Here is a 19,529-nt window from a genome sequence, read left to right on the forward strand (position 1 = left end):
CTTGGACTTTCGTTAAAGCGAATTCTGGGGGGGCCCATGTGGCGGTACCACCGGTTGTACCTTACATAAAGACACATAATTCCCTTTAACTTACCTTACTGTATGTTTAACTTACCTTTTGGGGCCGTTGCCCTTTTAACTTACCTGTTGGGGCCATTGCCCCTTTAAGACGCGCCCTAGCGTGCTGACATCACGTCACGTACGACGTGACGTGCGTGCGCCGGCACAGCCCGGCCTAGCGTCTTCAGCCGCATCGGCCAGCCGACAGGAGCGACGCGATCTTCCGCTCCCGCGGCAAGCACCGGCACAGCCCGGCCTCGTGACCTCGGCCTCAACGGCCAGCGACGCAACGACGCGCATCACGTGACGCCCTAAGCGCGGGAAACGCGAACAACGTGATGACGTCACAACACAAACGCGATGACGTCATCACGCTCCCCACAGGACTGCAAACTCAGTCCTCGTGGAGTCCCCGCTGGGACAAGACCTATACCACGGTGCTCCTACAGTCAGCCATCTTACCTGCCATCTTACCTGATGTAATTAGTCTGTTCCTGTAAATAAACAACTTGTTAATATAATAGTTCGTCGAAGTCAAACTCTCTTATTTAGTGGCGATCTGCACGAACCGCTACAAGTTCTTGTGCCTGCTTGCCCCATGCTCCTATGGATCCTGTAAACTCTGGCCGGGTCAGAGCTGGAGGACACCATTGGGTGCAATCCTTGTGTAACCTTTGAGATTGTGACCCAAGCAATTTCAGGGCCAAATGTTCCAAATTTCTAGCAAAATTCTGGTTCTAAAAGAAGGCATTTATAATTTCACTAGAAATAGTAATCAGAGGAAATGTTCCGACTATGTTTACAATGTTGCGAACATACAGAGACCAGAGGAAATCTTCCGAGTCTGTGTCATAACGCATGATTGGCATAGTTGGTCATATACTATTTGGTAGACTTGGCCTGTTGCCGGGGAATGACTGACTTAGATCTTCTGCTTAAGTCCTCCCTATCTTTTGTTAATTGTCAGTAATGCACACATTTTTTTTAAACCAGCTCCTTGCAAATCTTTCTGCTATAGAAATGCATGCATGGTTTGGCGACATTTAATTTCTTTATAAATCAATTCCTAATTGATTATCAATTTCCATAAAAATAGTAATTACCGTGCAATTAAAACTCGAGTTACTCTTGCAGGATTCTGCCGGTTGATATATTGTTCCAATTTAGCACAGGCTGAATTCTAAAGAAAGTCATGCAGAAGGTAAAGGAATCAATTCATATTGGAGCTGATCAGATTTTAGTCTGTTTCTGAAAGCGAGATGTCAACAATTTGACCAGCGTTAGCAAAAGAATTTCTTATGAAAGGTAATGAAGTTAGTGATGCTAGGTACAGTTTTGTTTGTGCAAGCATCTTCTACTTTGTGTGTGTGTGTCTGTAGTATTCTGTGCACATTCCAGAAGGGAATTGCTGACTTCAACCAGCTGTAGATATACTCTGCGTTGGGGGATGTCCCAGAGCTGGCCTTAACCTGATGTAAATAAATTATTTGCAAATCAGGGGAAGCCTAAGTCATGATGCTGTATTCTGGAGCGCTACTAAAGAACTGAAAGAAGCATTATTATTGAAAGGAACTCGAAACAAAACCTCTCTCTGTTCTCAAAATGCAGAAGTTAATTCAGATTTGAGCTATCAGTATTACATCAGCAGGCAGCTTTGCCATCTGTCATTGTATAATGAATCGAATATATTTTTTAAAACAGTTAATCACAGAAAATAGATTGAGAGGTACAATTTCCTAGGAGGTCCCCCGACTTTCAGGCCATGACTTCGGTGGAAACCCTGGATAAATTACCGGAACTTCCGATTGTGTCATTTCTCTGGGGTTTCCAACCGTTATGGCAGGTGATCGGGAGAACCCTCGTTCAGAGAGATATGTTAAGTCTGGTAAATCTAGTCATACCAGTATAATGGCATAATTTATACTATCTACTTAACTAATATAATAGAAAGAATGAAGGGCTGCTTTTTCCTCATCCACAGATTTACCACCAGATTTACCATCTGAAGTGCACTAGAATTGTTGTTAAATGCTAAAAGGGTTAAACTGCTGAGAATCTGACTTCAATAAAAAGGGAGAGATGTATAACAGGTGGCTGATCTGATATCGCCTGTTTTACACTATCGGCAAAAGTTAAAATGACCCCCAAGGTGTCTAATCGTGGGGAAAACTAAGAGATGCATCTGCCCCAACTTACCTTGTGTCAGTTGTATCTTGGTGTAGCACAACTATATACAACTTGTCAAACTCTATTGTATATAATATATAATATACAACAGCAATGTAATGTGCATGCAAGGTGTATTGTACTGTGACACATGTGACAGTTCAACATTTGCAAAACAATAATAAAGATTTAGAACAAGCTGAACTGAAACACTTGAAAATATATTTTTTTAAATATACACTAACATTGCTGATCTGCAGTGAGATTTCTTCACTGATCATTTTTGAACAAACCCAGCATGCAAATTTAAAAATAAAGCTTTGTGGATAGTACAGAAAGTATCACAGCCCCTTGCGAGCCCCTCAGGGAATCATTGTGCCGTTTACTGTTGAACTTGCGCAAGTATTAGGAATATCGATGGACGTCAATTCCAGCACACACAAGATGTGCCTGTTTTTTCCAGCCTTGTGGTAATTCAAACTTCCTTTGTGATGAAAAAGCTGTGCTGCTGGAACACGCATGGCGTCAGACAAATGCTGCAATGAAAGGTGAGGAAACATTTCACAAATAACTTCGGGGAAGAGGCGAGGGAAGCTGTAAGTCACCTGACTCTTGCATAAGAGAGGCCTTTTTTTCAATGGACATGAATAAAAACAAGAAGTTTTCCATTGAGAAAGCTGAATACAGTTTCAGCCACAAGTTGTACCACAAGTTGTTCCCCTTTACCTCCTGTAAATGAGGTCACATTAACGAGATCGTTATCTGTCACAGTAAATGATTGGCAAAACGTTGTTTGAAACTAGGGTCAGATTTTTGAAAAAAAGATGAGGCGATTACACAGCACATTGGAGCTCAGACATGCTGCACCATGGAGTGATTCCCCATGTTTATTTCTCAATCTAAATTGTGTTGCTGTGGGGAGGCATTGAATGCAACCCAGATGCTTCTTCATAGAATCGTAGAATGGTTACAGCATGGAAGAAGGCCATTCGGCCCATCGAGCCCGTGCCAGCTCTCTGCAAGAGCACCTCAGCTAGTCCCACTCCCCCGCCCTTTCCCTGTAGCCCTGCAATTTTTTTTCTTTCAGGTACTTATCCAATTCCCTTTTGAAAGCCATGATTGAGTCTGCCTCCACCACCCTTTCAGGCAGTGCATTCCAGATCCTAACCACTCGCTGAGTAAAAAAGTTTTTTCTCATGCCGCCTTTGGTTCTTCTGCCAATCACCTTAAATCTGTGTCCTCTGGTTCTCAACCCTTCCGCCAATGGGAACAGTTTATCTCTATCTACTCTGTCTAGAACCCTCATGATTTTGAACACTTCTGTCAAATCTCCTCTCAACCTTTTCTGCTCTAAGGAGAAAAACCCCAGCTTCTCCAGTCTATCCACGTAACTGAAGTCCCTCAGCCCTGGAATCATTCTCATAAATCAAGAAGAGAAGGAGAATCGGAGAGCGAGTTACTCTGGGACATTCTTTTGTGCTCTCAGCCAACCACATATATAACTGACAGAGGTTGGGAGCGAGTAAGGGAAGATACAACGTGCAGGGGAATCCACAAAGTGGAAGGGAGAGAAAACCAAATAAATGACAAGAAAGGGAAAAAATAGCAAACACAACAAAGGCAGAGGAAAGGAACGGTGGTGCAGCATTATAGTAATGCCCACAGCAATGTTGTGGTGGAATACAGGTTGCCATCCCCATGCTGAATTCCTAATGTCAGCTGCATTGCTGTGGAGACGTATCGCTAGGAGGGTAGGTAACCCTCAAAGGTCAGTGAAGGAATACCAGAGGGAGGATTGTTCCTGGGCCTCTCTCACACATATTCTACTGGCTATCTCAGAGTGGCACTGGTGCAGGCATGCCTGCTGTCTTGTACAGGATGGTGTTTGGCCCAGGAAGACCACAATATAAAAATAAAGGACATTTACAAAGAAAGACATTTCTAAAAGACAGAAATGAATAAAATTACAGCCAGGAAATTACTGTTGATGATATTATCGGGCAAATGCTTAATGCTGTTTGTATGAAATCCTTTATCTGATCATTTAGCGATGGTATTCAAAAGAGAATTGGAAATACACTTGAAAACGGATACATTTGCAGGGCTATGAGGAAAGAGCAGGGGAGTGGAACTAATTGGATAGCTCTTTCAAAGAGCCAGCACAAACACAGTGGGCTGAATGGCCTCCTTCTGTGCTGCAAGATTCTATGATTCTATGGTATTATCCTACTTAAAAAAAGAGGTTTAATGTCTGTATTAAAATAACGGAAAGAGGAACATATAAAGTGCTTGTCTGCTAACATCACCAACAGTAGTTGCGGGGCTCATGAGCCCAGTCATTTTGCATTTTACCAAACCAAGTTTATGAAGTTCCATAAATATATAACTGTATAAGTAGTGATTTGCATTTATGCTGAGTTAAGTTATAGCAGTTCATATGATCAGAAGTGCTATGAATATACTGCAGGAATCCTCTAATATTTACTTTTATATGCCATAAAAATGATGTTACAGTGAGTAAAATATTCTAGGCAGGCAGTTTTATACAGCTTCCATATTACTGAGTGTGCCATAAACATTCGTGTCATGTCATGGTAATTCAGAGACTGTTAAGAGTAAGGGACAACTCAATTTTACTAAGTAAATTTTGTAGATAAAAATGTCAGAAAAGAAGCTCCTGGAAACTGAAGCAATTTACAGGTCAGTGAACTGAAATGCTCTTATCAAGTTAATATATAAAACATAATTTAATTATGGCTTTTAAATAATTGATCTGCGACATACCTAATTAATTCTCAGTTTCCATTTGACAGTGATTTATAAGAATAGTTGCTTATCTTCTTCCCAGCATCCTTCATGGATTTTTAGGGCAGGATCTATCTTTAATCTGCCACAACTGTATAGGTGTACTCACACATTCTCAGGCATATGTTGTGCTGTATTTTAACCGTAATTCTTTGGTGTATTTAACTATTGCTCTAATTATGCAAGATATTGAGTGTCATGGTATCATGCTATCTTACCACTCTTCCTGTCAGATTGCAGAAAATAACACTACCTCACTTTCTCTTCCTGTCATACAATACCATCCAACTATGAGCAAATTTAAATTAAATAGAGTAGCTGTGTCCATATTGAGGTTCAAATATTTTCAAAACCTGACTTGAGAATAAAAAAATATTGACAGCCATGTTGCGGGAGGGAAACTAAACATGAGCATGTCAAGCAATCATATGAATGCCTAGTCAACGGTGCGTTCTACTCTTTAATATTCCAGTGAGGAAGTCACTATCAATATCATCAGCCATACCAGAAGAAAATGGCTCCCACATGGAAACAACAATTGCTTAATTAGCTAGCTATAAGAAAGTTAAACCCACTGCATATTTCCTGTTCATCACACTTCTCTGTCACACTGCAATGTCATAATCAACTTTCTGTGTCACAAATAAAGGAAAAGTACTCTCTAGGAGCAGAAAATACTGAAACCAAGGTGTCTAACATTTCTTAATTGACCTCTGTATGAACCCAGTCTTTAATTAACTGCAATTAGACTTTGTAGCCTTAAAGAGGCACACACCTACATTTTACATGATATAATAGTGATAATTTTGGGATCTCATGCTCCCATCAAGGAGCTGCATTAGCAAGAGCATGGTTTAGAGGGGGATACAACATTGCAGCCACAATTCTTCAACCCATCCTCCCTGCAAGTGCAGCTCCCTGCCTGGAGTGGCAAAATTACCCCGAATGTTCTTGATGTTATAAAGCATCTAACTTATAAGCCATGTCATTGGAGATCTACTAGCAATATAATAAAAAAAAACACTGAGCCTGAAATTCCCAACTCTCAGAACTGAAGTGGAGTGGGACAGAAGTGCCTTGAAGCCATGGCATTCACTCTGCCATAAGTTGTTGGGTCAGCCAGTTTCAATACTAAGTGGTCTGCAAGCTGCGTAATCCATTCTGCATCACCATGATACACCCTAAGGGGGTCATTTTAACTGTTGCCAATAGTTTTAATGGGGCGATATTGGATCGGCCGCCCGTTACACATCTCTCCTGGCTTTTGTTTTCATTGAAGTCGGTTCTAACTGATTCAATGAGGTCTGCGCTTCAGTCTCCTACAGTAGGGCTTCCAGTTCAGTCTCACTGAAATTGTGAATTCTTCCTCTGTTCCTCCTTGCATTGCTCTTGTCCCTTTATGATATGCATCATCCAGTGCAGCTATCTGAGAGTGAACCTGTTGATACAAGCATTTTCCTACTTACTTGTCCGCTCCTGCAAACTTCAGCCAGAATTGGTATGTTAAAGGCTGGCACACTAGTTTCCAAGCATCCCCAGCACATTACTTCTGTTTTACACAGGATTTAGGTTAAAGATTCTCCAGTGGAAATGCAAATGAGCTGATCCAGGAAATGATGGCAGATTCACCTCCGTAGAGCATCAGTTGGTGCAACATTAGACTCATTGGTGCAAATCCAGTGTAATTCACTGTGTGGTATGTGGCGCTTAAAAAATGGAATAAAGCCAGGGTTCTTACCTATTATAAATAGCAATTAAACTATTAATGTACTCACCTGGGGTTTACTTAACAGCTTCACTTTAGCAGCAGAATAATGAAATATGCAATATATGGCATGACATTCTGATCTTTATAAGTCACCCATATGATCCAACTTACCATGAATAATGCCAAGGGAGATCTGTTACTAATATAATGAAAAGATACATATTCACATATTTCCATATCACATTTCCTGTGACAAGCTTCTCTATCACAACTAATTATTAAAACATTTAGGGGGAAAAATTCAGTTGATTTGCGCCTCCTTAGGACGCTAACGGGGTGCAAAGCAACTAGCGCCTGGGCGCGGCACCGCTAACGCCGCCCACGAAATTCAGCGGGAGGTTAGCAACGGCGGTAACTGTTAGCGCCCCGTGGCACTGCGCCTCCGCCGATTATGTCATCTCCGTGTGCAGCGCCCCGCTCGCGCCCCGGCCACGATCTTCGGTAGCGCCCCCTGACTTACCACCAAACGCTTCCAATAACACCCCGCCTCCTTCTTGGGGCGCTAAAAGTAGCGCCCTGGCGAAGTTAGTGCCCCAAAGGAGGTGCGACCTAATTTTGCCCCCTTAGGGGGTTATTTTGGTGAAAGGGTGAAAACAGGCGCTAAGTAGGGCCCGTGCTAATAAGACAGGCCTGTTTGAAAGTCTGGCTTTAGCCTGCAATTTTGGTCCTAATTGCTGATTTCCATAATTTAAATTTGCCTGGAGGTGCTAAAACTGAAACCTGCAGGTTAGAAGCAATTTACATGGAGCGGTATACATGGGCTCCATGCACCAACTTCCACTGAAGGTGTGGAGTGCGCTGGCTGACACACAATGGCACGTTTCAGCTTTAAGCAGCTCGAAATCCTCAGCAATGACTTGTTTACTCCTGTTCAGCTGGTCGCTGTTTGGAGAAGGAATTAGTTCAAGTGTTAGCCACCAAAATTCCGTGTAGCCTCCTTAATGAGCGCTAGCAGGCAATTTAATTGAAAATCAGCCCCTTAATGACCCTACGGGCAGCCTTTCCTAGCGCACGCTTCAGCTCCTTTACCAAGATGGCATCTTGTGCTAAATGTGGGCTAAACTGACATTGCAGCTCAAGACAACATCTTGGCCAGCTCCAAGGCTCTTTAGCACCTAAAGTATCTGGGGAAAATTGCCCCCTTAGTCTAAGTAAACATCTTCAAACAATTTTTTAAAAAAGAGAATGAAAGCCAATCATTTGGAATGTACAGAATAACTCCCCACTGGCAGAAAAAAATGCCGTACTAGCACAAGAGTCAGAGGGGGAGAAATTCAGTGTCACCCCGTTTGGGGCGCAATTATCGGCCGGGCGCAAAGATTAGCGCCTGGCGCTAATTATCGCCTCCAACTGCAAACTTGGCTTTTATCGCCCCTGGAGATGATTGGAGCGCCAAATCAGGCGCTGCACACCTGTCTTAAGGTGCAAAGGCCGAGGAGCGAGGCGCTACCTCAGAGCGCTGGTGAAGCTCATGTGATGTCAGTCAGCAATGGAACAGAGACACACTGGCGCCGGCCAGTTCTTAAAGGGGAGGGTCAATCTTGCTCTCCATCCACACCCTCCTCATTGCAGCCTTGAATCTCAGCCTGGAGAGACCTGTACATCAATTCTGCTGGAAAGAACAAAGGAGAGGCCCAGGGAAAGAGCTCAGAGAGCAGCCCCCATATTCTCTTTTAAATCGATGCAAGGAAGATCAAATCAGAAAGAACCTGCAAAGTGTTGCTCAGCACCCAAAACTCCTCAACACAGCTTTGAATATTTCCTGCAGTCTCTCTCTCTCTCTCTCAGAATGCGTGGTGCAAAAATTTCGCCAACAAAAAAAGGCAGGAAGCGGTCGCCTTTAAATAGCGCTCCCCTAGTCCCTTCCCATCTGCAAAATGTTCCTCTCTACCTGTTGTTGCTAGCGGCAGGCGGTAAGACAGGGGGCGCCACTCAATATCCAGTCCGGGGCATTACCGGGGCGTTGCACACTCAACTGACATCATGATCTGCCGGCGCAGGAGATCATGGCGGTAGTGTTTAGCGCCACCGCAAAATGTCTGGTCAATTTCGTGAGCGGCGCAAACATCACCGCACCCGGGCGCTAGTTGCATTGCGCCCCATTAACGCCCTCTTAAGGCGCTAACAGGAGGCGCAAACCAACTGAATTTTCCCCCAGAATGTCTACATAACCTTTGCAATCCCACTTTAGAGAAAAAATGAAAATGCCAGACATTTCACTCTGGGTTCTGACTTGCAGCCGAAAGAGGGACGAAACTCTGCACAATTGACCTTGGGAGCAGCTGCCAATATACAAAGAAAGACTTGGGGCTGGATTTTCCTTTGCTATCCTGTCCAAAATCACATGGAACAGTTGGCAGAACATGAATCAAAATTAGATGGTGAGGCCTACTGCTGGGTTCCCACCTGTAGTGTATGTACCTATAAGAGAGAACTACTTTTACAGCTCCTGTATACTGTAGTACCGGCAGTGACCACACCTGTATATAAGCCTTGAGCATGCCTCTGTACTGTCAGTCTTTAGACTACCCTCCTCCAGTAAACACCTGTTGATTGTTAAGTTACAGCCTCCATCTAGTTATGGGAAAACATCATACTTTAAGAATCACGGATTCAACAGTGGCGACGAGGTCGATTCGAATCTACCTGCAACTCTGCATTTCCTTTCAACGATTCGCTCCGGGAGGGCGGTGGAAGAAAGTCGAGGCCAGAAGCACGGGCGTCGACCACGAGCAACCGCTCAGTCATCCGGCAGAGAGTGAACATCGCAGGGGAGGCTGTTGAGAGCCAGGCTTGGTTCCCCAGCCACGAAGATCCAGCAACAGACTGGCAACAGGTACAGCGCAGACCCTTCCCGGACAGTGGCGGCTGGAGCCGACCGACGGCACAGAAAAAGCCGAGCAGCGCCGACGGGGTAAGAGAGAGGATGAAGCGCACAGGGCACAGCCGGGGGTTGAAAACCGAGCGGCGTCAAGGAAAAACAAAAAAGAGAGAGAGAGGGTAACGCAGCAGCCGGGTTCAGGACCGAGCGGCGGCAACGGGAGAGGCGCACAGGAGAACGCGCAGAGCACAGCCAGCGCTCAAGGGCTGAACAGCGTCCGCGGGGGAAAGAAAGGAAGCACGGGAGACGCCACTGAGCCACGGAGAAGAAGGGAGAGCGCGGGAGATGCCATTTTAGGAGCCGCAGCGGAGAAGAAGGGCAAGCGCGGGAAGAAAGGAAAGCACGGGAGACGCCATTTTGTGCCAGCGGAGAAGAAGGGAGAGCGCGGGAGAAGCCATTTTAGACAGTTTAATCACACCCAGGGATACCGAAGAGTGGCAGTATCACTGCGTTCGACAATGAAGTTGAAGATTGGGCGACATATGTGGAACGCATTGAGGTGTACTGCAGGGCGAATGAAGTGCCAGATGCTAGGGAAGCACTGGTTTTGTTAAATTCCATGGGTGCAAAACCTTATGGCTTACTGCGAAACCTAATAACCCCAGAGAAGCCAGTGGATAAGAATTTCGAAAGCATAGTGGAAATCCTACAGGACCACTTAAACCCCACACCGCTGTTGACAGCAGAAAGATTTAAGTTCCACAAAAGGAACCAGCATAAAGATGAAAGTAATGCTGAGTACTTAACGGAACTGCGCAAGCTATCGAAAAACTGCCAGTTTGGATTGGGACTAGCAGATACATTAAGGGACAAGTTTGTGTGTGGGCTTCAAAGTGAAGGAACCCAGAAATGGCTTCTATCAGAAAAGGATCTTACGCTGGACAAGGCTTTCAGCATGGCAGTATCACACGAAGCAGCCGCACGGGGCGCTGCAGAGATACAACGGAGACCGCAAGAATATGGCACCAATGAAATGTCATATGGAGCAGGGAAGTGTTATCGCTGCGGCAGAACAACACACGACCAGAAGGATTGTTGGTTGAAGGACCAAGTGTGCAGACAGTGTGGAAAAGCAGGACACATAGCAAGAGTCTGCAGGTCAGGGAAGAAAACCAGCAGCAAGAAATCTCCACAGGAGAAGTACAAAAAGGTACATAAGGTGATGGACAGTAGTTCAGACGAACAGAAAAGTGATACAGACTCCGGAAGCAAGGAGCTGGGTTGTCTGAAACTACATAAGGTAACCAAAATGGAGGATCACCAGACTATCTGGGTCACACTCAAGATAGACGGAGTCCAAGTGAAAATGGAATTGGACACAGGGTCAGCTCTAACAGTCATAAACCAAAGGGACTACAAGCGGCTATTTTCACACATACCCTTGAAAGCTACAGAGATTGTCTTGAAGACGTACACGGGGCAAAAAGTCTACCCCAAAGGAAAAATAAGGGTGAACGTGATATACAAAGGCCAGGAAATACCTAAAATGGACCTATATGTATTGCCAGATGGAGGACCACCACTACTAGGACGTGAATGGATCCGGGAGATACAATTAGATTGGAATTCCATACAGGCACTGAAGGTTGAGGCCAAAAAGGATGACGACGTCACACCTGGACGACTGTCAAAAATGCTAACTGATGCACAAGAAGTGTTCCAGGAGGGACTCGGAACACTAAAAGGCATAACAGCAACGATTAAAATAGAGGAAAATGCAAGCCCAAAGTTTTTTAAGGCCAGACTGGTGCCTTATGCGATCCGACCAGCCGTCGAAGCAGAGCTGGAAGGGTTGGAACGTTCAGGAGTACTGTCCAAAGTAGACTGGAGCGAGTGGGCTACACCCATCGTTCCTGTAATGAAGAGGTCGTTGAGTAATACGCCTGGGGAACCAAAGAAGGTCCGCATCTGTGGGGATTTTAAGGTGACAGTGGTTGGTGGTCAGTCAGTAAGGTGAACTTCTGCCCATGCAGATAGTGGTTGAATTTTTTTACTCCCCATACTAGGCTGAGGGCCTCCCTGTCGATCTGGGCGTAGTTGCGCTCGGCTGAGGTTAGTGACCGAGACGCAAAGGCTACTGGCCTCTCCAACCCGTCTGGGAATTTGTGCGACAGCACCGCTCCAAGTTCTTACCAAATTCTTACCAGTCCTTCACACGGTACAATATCCACTTCCACGAATTGAGGATATTTTCACCTTGCTATCTGGAGGTAAACGCTTTACCAAAATTGATCTGGCCCAGGCGTACTTGCAAATGGAGGTAGAAGAAGCCTCGAAACAATACCTCACGATCAACACTCATAAAGGTCTCTACCAATACAACTGGCTGGTGTTCGGGGTAGCGTCAGCTCCGGCTATTTGGCAAAGGGCAATGGATCAAGTCCTGCAAGGGATACCAGGTACCCAGTGTTATTTGGACGACATCCTGGTCACGGGCGAAAATGACAGTGATCACCTCGCCGACCTGGAGAAGGTGCTCACTAGATTAAAGGAATATGGGCTATGAGCTAATCGCCACAAGTGCGAGTTTATCCAGAAGCAGATCTCGTATTGTGGCCACGTTATTGATGAAGAGGGGTTACATAAGTCCCCTGAAAAGATTGAGGCAGTGGTCAAGGCTCCAGCAGCGGAGAATGTGTCACAACTGAGGTCGTTCCTCGGGCTGGTGAACTACTACCACAAGTTCTTACCAAATTTGTCTACAGTATTACACCCACTGAACACCCTACTGCAAACGGGGGTACCATGGAAGTGGAATGACGAATGTAAACGAGCTTTCCAGAAGTGCAAAGAATTGATCACATCAAAAGAGGTGTTGGCCCATTTCAACCCAGCACTACCAATTCGGTTGGTATGTGATGCATCACCCTATGGTATTGGAGCGGTGCTGTCGCACAAATTCCCAGACGGGTTGGAGAGGCCAGTAGCCTTTGCGTCTCGGTCACTAACCTCAGCCGAAAGCAACTACGCCCAGATTGACAGGGAGGCCCTCAGCCTAGTATGGGGAGTAAAAAAATTCAACCACTATCTGCATGGGCAGAAGTTCACCTTACTGACTGACCACCAACCACTTGTCTCCATCTTTAATCCAAAGAAGGGCGTTCCGGTGATGACTGCACAACGGCTACAAAGATGGTCTCTTTTTCTAGGGGCGAACCAATATGAAATAGAGTATAAAGGCACGAGGCAGCATGGAAACACTGATGGGCTATCATGCCTGCCACTGCCTACTGTGGAGGAAGCACCAGCAGTGGACCCTATCGAAATATTTTATTCGTCGATAGTTGAACGATTGCCAGTAACCAATGCGGATATAGAGAAGGAGACCCGCAATGATCCGACACTGTCTCGGGTATATGATTTGACGGTGAGAGGATGGCCAACACATGGCGACTCATTGTTGCCAGCATTCTCATCCAGAAGAGAACAGCTGTCAGTATGCCAGGGGACAGTGATGTGTGGATTCCGAGTGGTAATTCCACCCAAGCTAAGGGAGAGAGTGCTCAATGAGCTTCACGAAGTTCATCTGGGAGGGGTGAAAATGAAAAGCCTTGCTAGGGCTTATGTGTGGTGGCCGGGGATCGATCAACAAATCGAGGACCTAACAAAGAGCTGCTCAGGATGCCAGAAGGTCCAAAATGCACCACCACATGCCCCTCTACACCCATGGGAGTGGCCCTCCTCTCCATGGCAACGGGTGCATATTAATTTTGCTGGTCCATTCATGGACTCAATGTTCTTAATAGCAGTGGATGCGCACTCGAAATGGCCTGAGGTGATCAAAATGTCCTCAACCACTACAGAGAAAACGATTGCAGTCCTACGGACCATATTTGCCAGGAATAGCTTGCCAGAGCAGAGTTGCTCTGATAATGGACCACAGTTTGTGTCCGAAGAGTTTCGGAAATTTATGAGAAGGAATGGGGTAAGGCATTACACATCCGCCCCGTATCATCCAGCCACAAATGGATTGGCTGAGAGGTTCGTACAAACCTTTAAAAAGACGATAAAGGCCATGTGCGATGATGAAATTCCACTACAGCATAAGGTGGACAATTTCCTGTTAGCCTACAGAAATGCGACACATGCAGTTACCAACCAGACCCAGGCCATGATGTTCTTTAACCGAAGGTTGAGACCTCGTCTGGATTTGCTCAGACCAAATGTGCGAAGAAATGTTGAGGATAAGCAATTCCAGCACATCAATGAGAAGCCGACAAGGAGCTTCAATGTAGGACAACCAGTCTTGGCCCGCGACTACCGAACAGAGAAATGGCAACCCGGAATGATATGCACACGGCAGGGGCCATTAATGTACACAGTGGATGTCGGGGAGAACATTGTGAGACGCCACGTCGACCAGATCCTAGCGTCACAGGAACGAGTCAACCCCATGTCTCACGTACCTGGGAATGAACCCGACATACCGGTAGCATCTACCTCAGAAACAGTAGCAGCGGAAACTGATGAACTAACCGACGAAAAGGGGCCAGAATCGCCTCCGCACCAAGAACAAGAACCTCAGGAAAGGCGCTATCCAGAAAGGATCAGGAAGCCGCCCCAAAGACTGAATCTATAAATGGACTATTTCAGTTTAATGTGCATGTTAAAGTGTTAACCGTTATTTGAATGTTATGGGTACTGTTAATCTAAAAGGGGAGGAATTGTAGTGTATGTACCTTTAAGAGAGAACTACTTTTACAGCTCCTGTATACTGTAATACCGGTAGTGACCACACCTGTATATAAGCCTTGAGCATGCCTCTGTACTGTCAGCCTTAAGACTACCCTCCTCCAGTAAACACCTGTTGATTGTTAAGTTACAGCCTCCGCCTAGTTATTGGAAAACATCATACTTTAAGAATCACGGATTCAACACCACCCTGAGCTGAATTTCCCTTCCCCTGCCAGAACTGCTGCTGGCTATGCTTTTCCCACCTGCTGCATATACATGCCATGGGTAGGGCAGGGTCAAGGGCCCCAGGCCCCGGGCCCCAGCTTATGTTCCTCCACCAGCGCCTCTTATCGCTGCTACTCAGGAATACTTGGTCAAATGTGGCAGTAGGCCTGGGTAGCAGTGGCTTGTATTTCTGTAAGTGGAAGGAGAAGGCCTTGTAAAGGCTGCCTCTCTCTCTAAATTGACCCCCAGCACTTACCTTTGTAGGCCTCGATTTCTGCCGCGGCACACAAAGCCAAGTGACTTCTTCATCTTCAGGGCTTTCCTGCCCCTTTAAGGTTCCTCGCTGTGTCTTCTGGTACTGCAGTGGCAGGTTCTTTCTTCTTGCAGGGATTGTGACCAAAGCTCACCCTGCACAATAAATGACCCTTAAACCAGGAAAATAGGTCAAGGGTCAGCAGTCTTGGGGTGGCAAGCAGAAGTCCCGCCCTACCGTGATACCGCTGCAAAGAAAATAATCCAAACCTTAGTCTCAGGATGTCCCCACTTAACAGCAATTAAACATTGGTATAAAATAGTGCATTTCTGAAATTATTTGACTTCCCACTGATTGAACGCAGTGTGCTATTTTCTGTACCCGATTGACTGCCAGCATTAATCACTCTTGCACCGAATGTGTGCAAGGTTAACTTAAATGCTCAATTTTATGCAAATAGGATTATAATGAATCCCCTCCAGAAATACTACTTTCCATGAAGAATTTGCACAGTGCACTCAGTGTTCTCACTAAGGTGCGCGCGTGGCCGTGTAGTAATCTGAAAGTTCCTGCGCAGGCCGCTCGCCAGCTTTTACATTGTAAATACCGCACATGCGCAGAAATTTAAAGGAACCGCGCATTAAAAGAAGCAGGCTGCACAGAACAAAGCGCAGCTTACAGGGAACATTGAGTGCACTCACCCCACCCATGTGTAATGGGTATGAAAAACCAGTCACATGCTGTCCTGTCAGGAAGTGCTCCCTTAAAGATGAACCATTTTATCTTGGTTGGAGTAACCAAAATTGAAAATAATGGGCCGAGCTTTGAGTACTGCTCTCTCCCTGATTATTATGGAAGCAGAAGAAAAAGGATGAATGAAAAGATGCAGGGGAGATTCACTTGCAGAAGAGACAGACTGTCTGTGCCATTGTGTACCCATGGAGTTGCATTTACAGACCCAGGCACACTTGGCTGGCATGTTCAAAGGCAATTGCCTTCACAGGCTCAAGCTCACCATGAAGGCAATGAGGAAGCTGTGCCATCTTCTGCAGTCTTTCCTGCAGACAACCTCAATCATAGGGACAGTACTGCCAGTGGCTAGCAAGGTCACCACTGACCTGAACTTTTATGCAATCAATTCCTTCCAAGCTACCACAGGAGATATCAGCAATTTAAGTTAATATGCAATAATGCATCAAGCAAGTCAGTAATTTTTTTCCCCTGGGCCCAACAACTTTATTAGTTTCTTAATGGAAAACCAACAGCAGAATGTTGCACTCCTTTATGGATGTAAGTTGTAGCTGTGAAGAGTGATGTGGTATGGCCTTCCATGTTAAACAACCAAAGAGCTGTAAGTTATCTGAGTGCTTTGCATGGGGCAGTAGTCAATATGCAACAGACTGTGAGAAAACACTTTGTGACATGCATATTTTGCCTCTGTACTTGATATAAGGTATTGATGGGCAGATTGTTGTCATATCAGCAAACTGTTCCCTCATCTGCTCGCATGTTCTCTGGGTGTTGGAGACAGCGTTCATTCTTTCCGTCACCTCCTTTCACACATTCTGCATCTCCTGTAGGAAGCATGCACTGGAATATCTCTTCTGACCCCTTGCTGCAGCAATACCTTCACCGCTGCATCCGTGAAGTGGGAAGTTCTTTGCGAGTGCTGTTGCATAAATTTCCCAGAAATTATTTTCAGAATGCCCACTGTTTTGTGCTGCCAAAGGAACACTCGCCTTTAAATCACTGCAGTAGCACATGAAATTCTGCTTCCATGGTAAGCAGCTTGAATGCTGGGAATGATGGCCGACCCTGGAGATTTTGACAGGGACTGCCGTGTGGAGCTAATTCTGCTGTCAGAGCACCAACAATGTAAAACCCATCCTCTTGCGGCCTTAACTCGACTGACCAATTGCAAAAACTCCACTTTAGCAGAAGAAAAATGCATTGTACATTACGTGCTATAATGGTCTGGTCCTTATGAAACAGCATATTCTATGACTTACCATAAACAACACCATAGGAGCTCTGCTAGTACATTAAAAAGCAATTATGTATAAAGATTGATGACAAGAAAATAATCCTGTCTCAAGCTTAAGATGTTTGAACTTTCCTTTCACATATGGCATCATCTTTAGCCCCACAAGGATACTATTTTGTTGTAATCACTCTCATCCACTTAATATTCTCCATTCAATGTTTGGTAGAGTACTGTCAGTCTACAGCCAGATTTCACCAATGTCCAGCTGCACATTTTAACAGTTCATTCACTTTTTTCCAATATATATGGAATGGATCCTATATTAATGAATGGTAGGTGTTCTTTCCCCTTCTAGTATTAGTAGATTATTCTACTGTTGACTGATTTTATAAAGTGCTTCCAATAAAAATTATACACGTGGAATGAGAAAAGACCATTAAGCCCATCAATCCTAATCCCTTTTTCAAGAGGTACAATTTGTCCAATGATGGACTCCGTCCAACCCATTCAATCTCCTGATGCAGGCAACTAACTGTGGATAAATATCTGAATGTAAATATATAAATGCCCTTCTGGTGGATTTAAACAATTGTCACTTTTATAATTACCTCTGGTGGAATGAAAAGCGGTAGAAATTGAGGGCCAATTTTAAACAGTTTCTTTACTGGTTCCGTTAATCACCATCAAAACGCATGACTGAAGTCCTGCCCTCTAAGCTGTGCTGGGTGTAGACAAATAAAGAGCTTCAAACCCTCAAAGTAGATGATAGTTGGTTTTGCCACGTTGCCTGTATCATCACCATCACCTTAGAAGTTAAGCAGTGCTGTCAGCTCCCCACTTTCTGATTGGCCAGCCCCCTTCTCCTGTCATACCCCAACCCCCACCCCACTGCCAGCACTTGGGGTGAATAAATATGAACTCTGGCAGTAGCTCTGTTTAGTTTCACTAACAGGTTAAAATTCAGTAAAAAAGAGAACTCACATGAGCTCTCCTCCCAGTTACCACCGAAAAAGGATGTATTCTTGTTCAGCATTTTCTCTTTTTGGTTAGATTAAATTGTTGGATCAATGAAAGTAAATGTTTAATATGAAGGTTTATAAATTGGCTGTTTTTTAATCTGTGGTTTATGGAATTCCTGATTCCAAGCATATATCTGACACAAACATATCTAGCCACAGTAGTCACGCATTCATCATAATTAGACTGTATTAAACACGACACTGGAAACATCTAACTAGCTTCCTCCTTGCTGTTGCCTGGATACACTCTTTTGCATCACGATGTACACACCAGCAGTGACATTTGCCTCATCGGAGCTCATCCAGCGTGACTAGTGTAAATAGCACAGCTCAGATCCTTACGTCTAGACTATGAGTATAAATATAACAATAAACTTTCCCTAATCTCATTCCCATGATAATTTGGCAGAGGTTTGGGACCGGAATGGGGGGTAATTTCTTCACTCGGAGGGTTGTGGATGCTGAGTCTTTGAGTATATTCAAGGCTGAGATAGATAGATTTTTGGACTCTAGGGGAATCAAGGGATATGGAGATTGGGCGGGAAAGTAGAGTTGATGTCGATGATCAGCCATGATCTTATTGAATGGCGGAGCAGGCTCGAGGGGCCATATGGCCGACTCCTGCTCCTATTTCTTATGTTCTTATGTAAGTGTATAAAGAACCACATAAGTAGCAGATAACAAGGTCTTCACCTTCTTCCAGTTAAATCTTCTAACGTAGAACATGGTGTGGTCTTGAATGAAGTGACCTGAAGGAAGCAGAAGTAGTCATGTTGGCTGATATGACTTTTGTCAGCCAGTTATTGGAAGCATGTGATCCAGCTCGGGTGGAGCAGTTTACCCAATCTAGTAATGCCTTTTTTCAGGCCATACCTTGAAGCCACTGACATATTGTAATCAGGCAGATCACTGTTGTACCACAGTAGCGAGAGTGCCTATGAGCCCACTGGCATCATTAACGTGGCATAGGATCCCTTTCAGGTTGCTAGTGCCGAGGATGCTAGTGGGTGTTTCTCTGCACTTGTTGGTCTTTTAAGGGGGTTTGTGAGAGGAGAATGTGTAGCGGAGCTGGTAGGGTGGTATTTGCCTCCATGCTGAACCAGAGGCTTTTAGGCAAAGCCCTAGAGTTGGGCTGTTCTGTCGTTGTGCTTAAAGCTTGAGAGACTCAAACCACCTTTATTTTTTGGGGGGTTGGAACCATATCAACATATCCTTAACCAGTTTCCTGCCCAGAGAAACTTGGTAATGTGCTGGTCAAGATCCCAGACCTGTTGATTTAGGATGCAGAGCGGCAGAATCTGAAATGTCTGGAGAAAGTGGGGAGCACATTCATGTTTATGGTGCTAGCTCCCTCCAGCAGCTAGATGGAGAAGCTTTTCCAGGCAACATATATATGCTGGAAAGAAGGGATGACATTTTTTCCTGTAAAGGGCTCAGAGTTGAGGAGTAACTAGGTGCTTAAACCAGTCTTCATCCAGGTAAAGGGATATAGCCCTCTTGTATTTCATAAGATCACAAGGTATTTACAGATGAGGATGGTCACTTGGCCCATCTTAATTCCTCAGCCCAGCAAAATCCTAAAGACCCCCCATTTCAGCATCCAATTGTTTCTGAAAAGATTGCAGGGTTTTCACTTCCACTAGACTTCCAGGCAGTCTCTTCCATACATTGCTCAGCCTTTATGCTGCAGGTAT

Source organism: Somniosus microcephalus, chromosome 17 (assembly GCF_052327205.1).
Source record: "Somniosus microcephalus isolate GS21.2 chromosome 17, FLI_Smic_1.0, whole genome shotgun sequence".
Classification (NCBI taxonomy): Eukaryota; Metazoa; Chordata; class Chondrichthyes; order Squaliformes; family Somniosidae; genus Somniosus; species Somniosus microcephalus.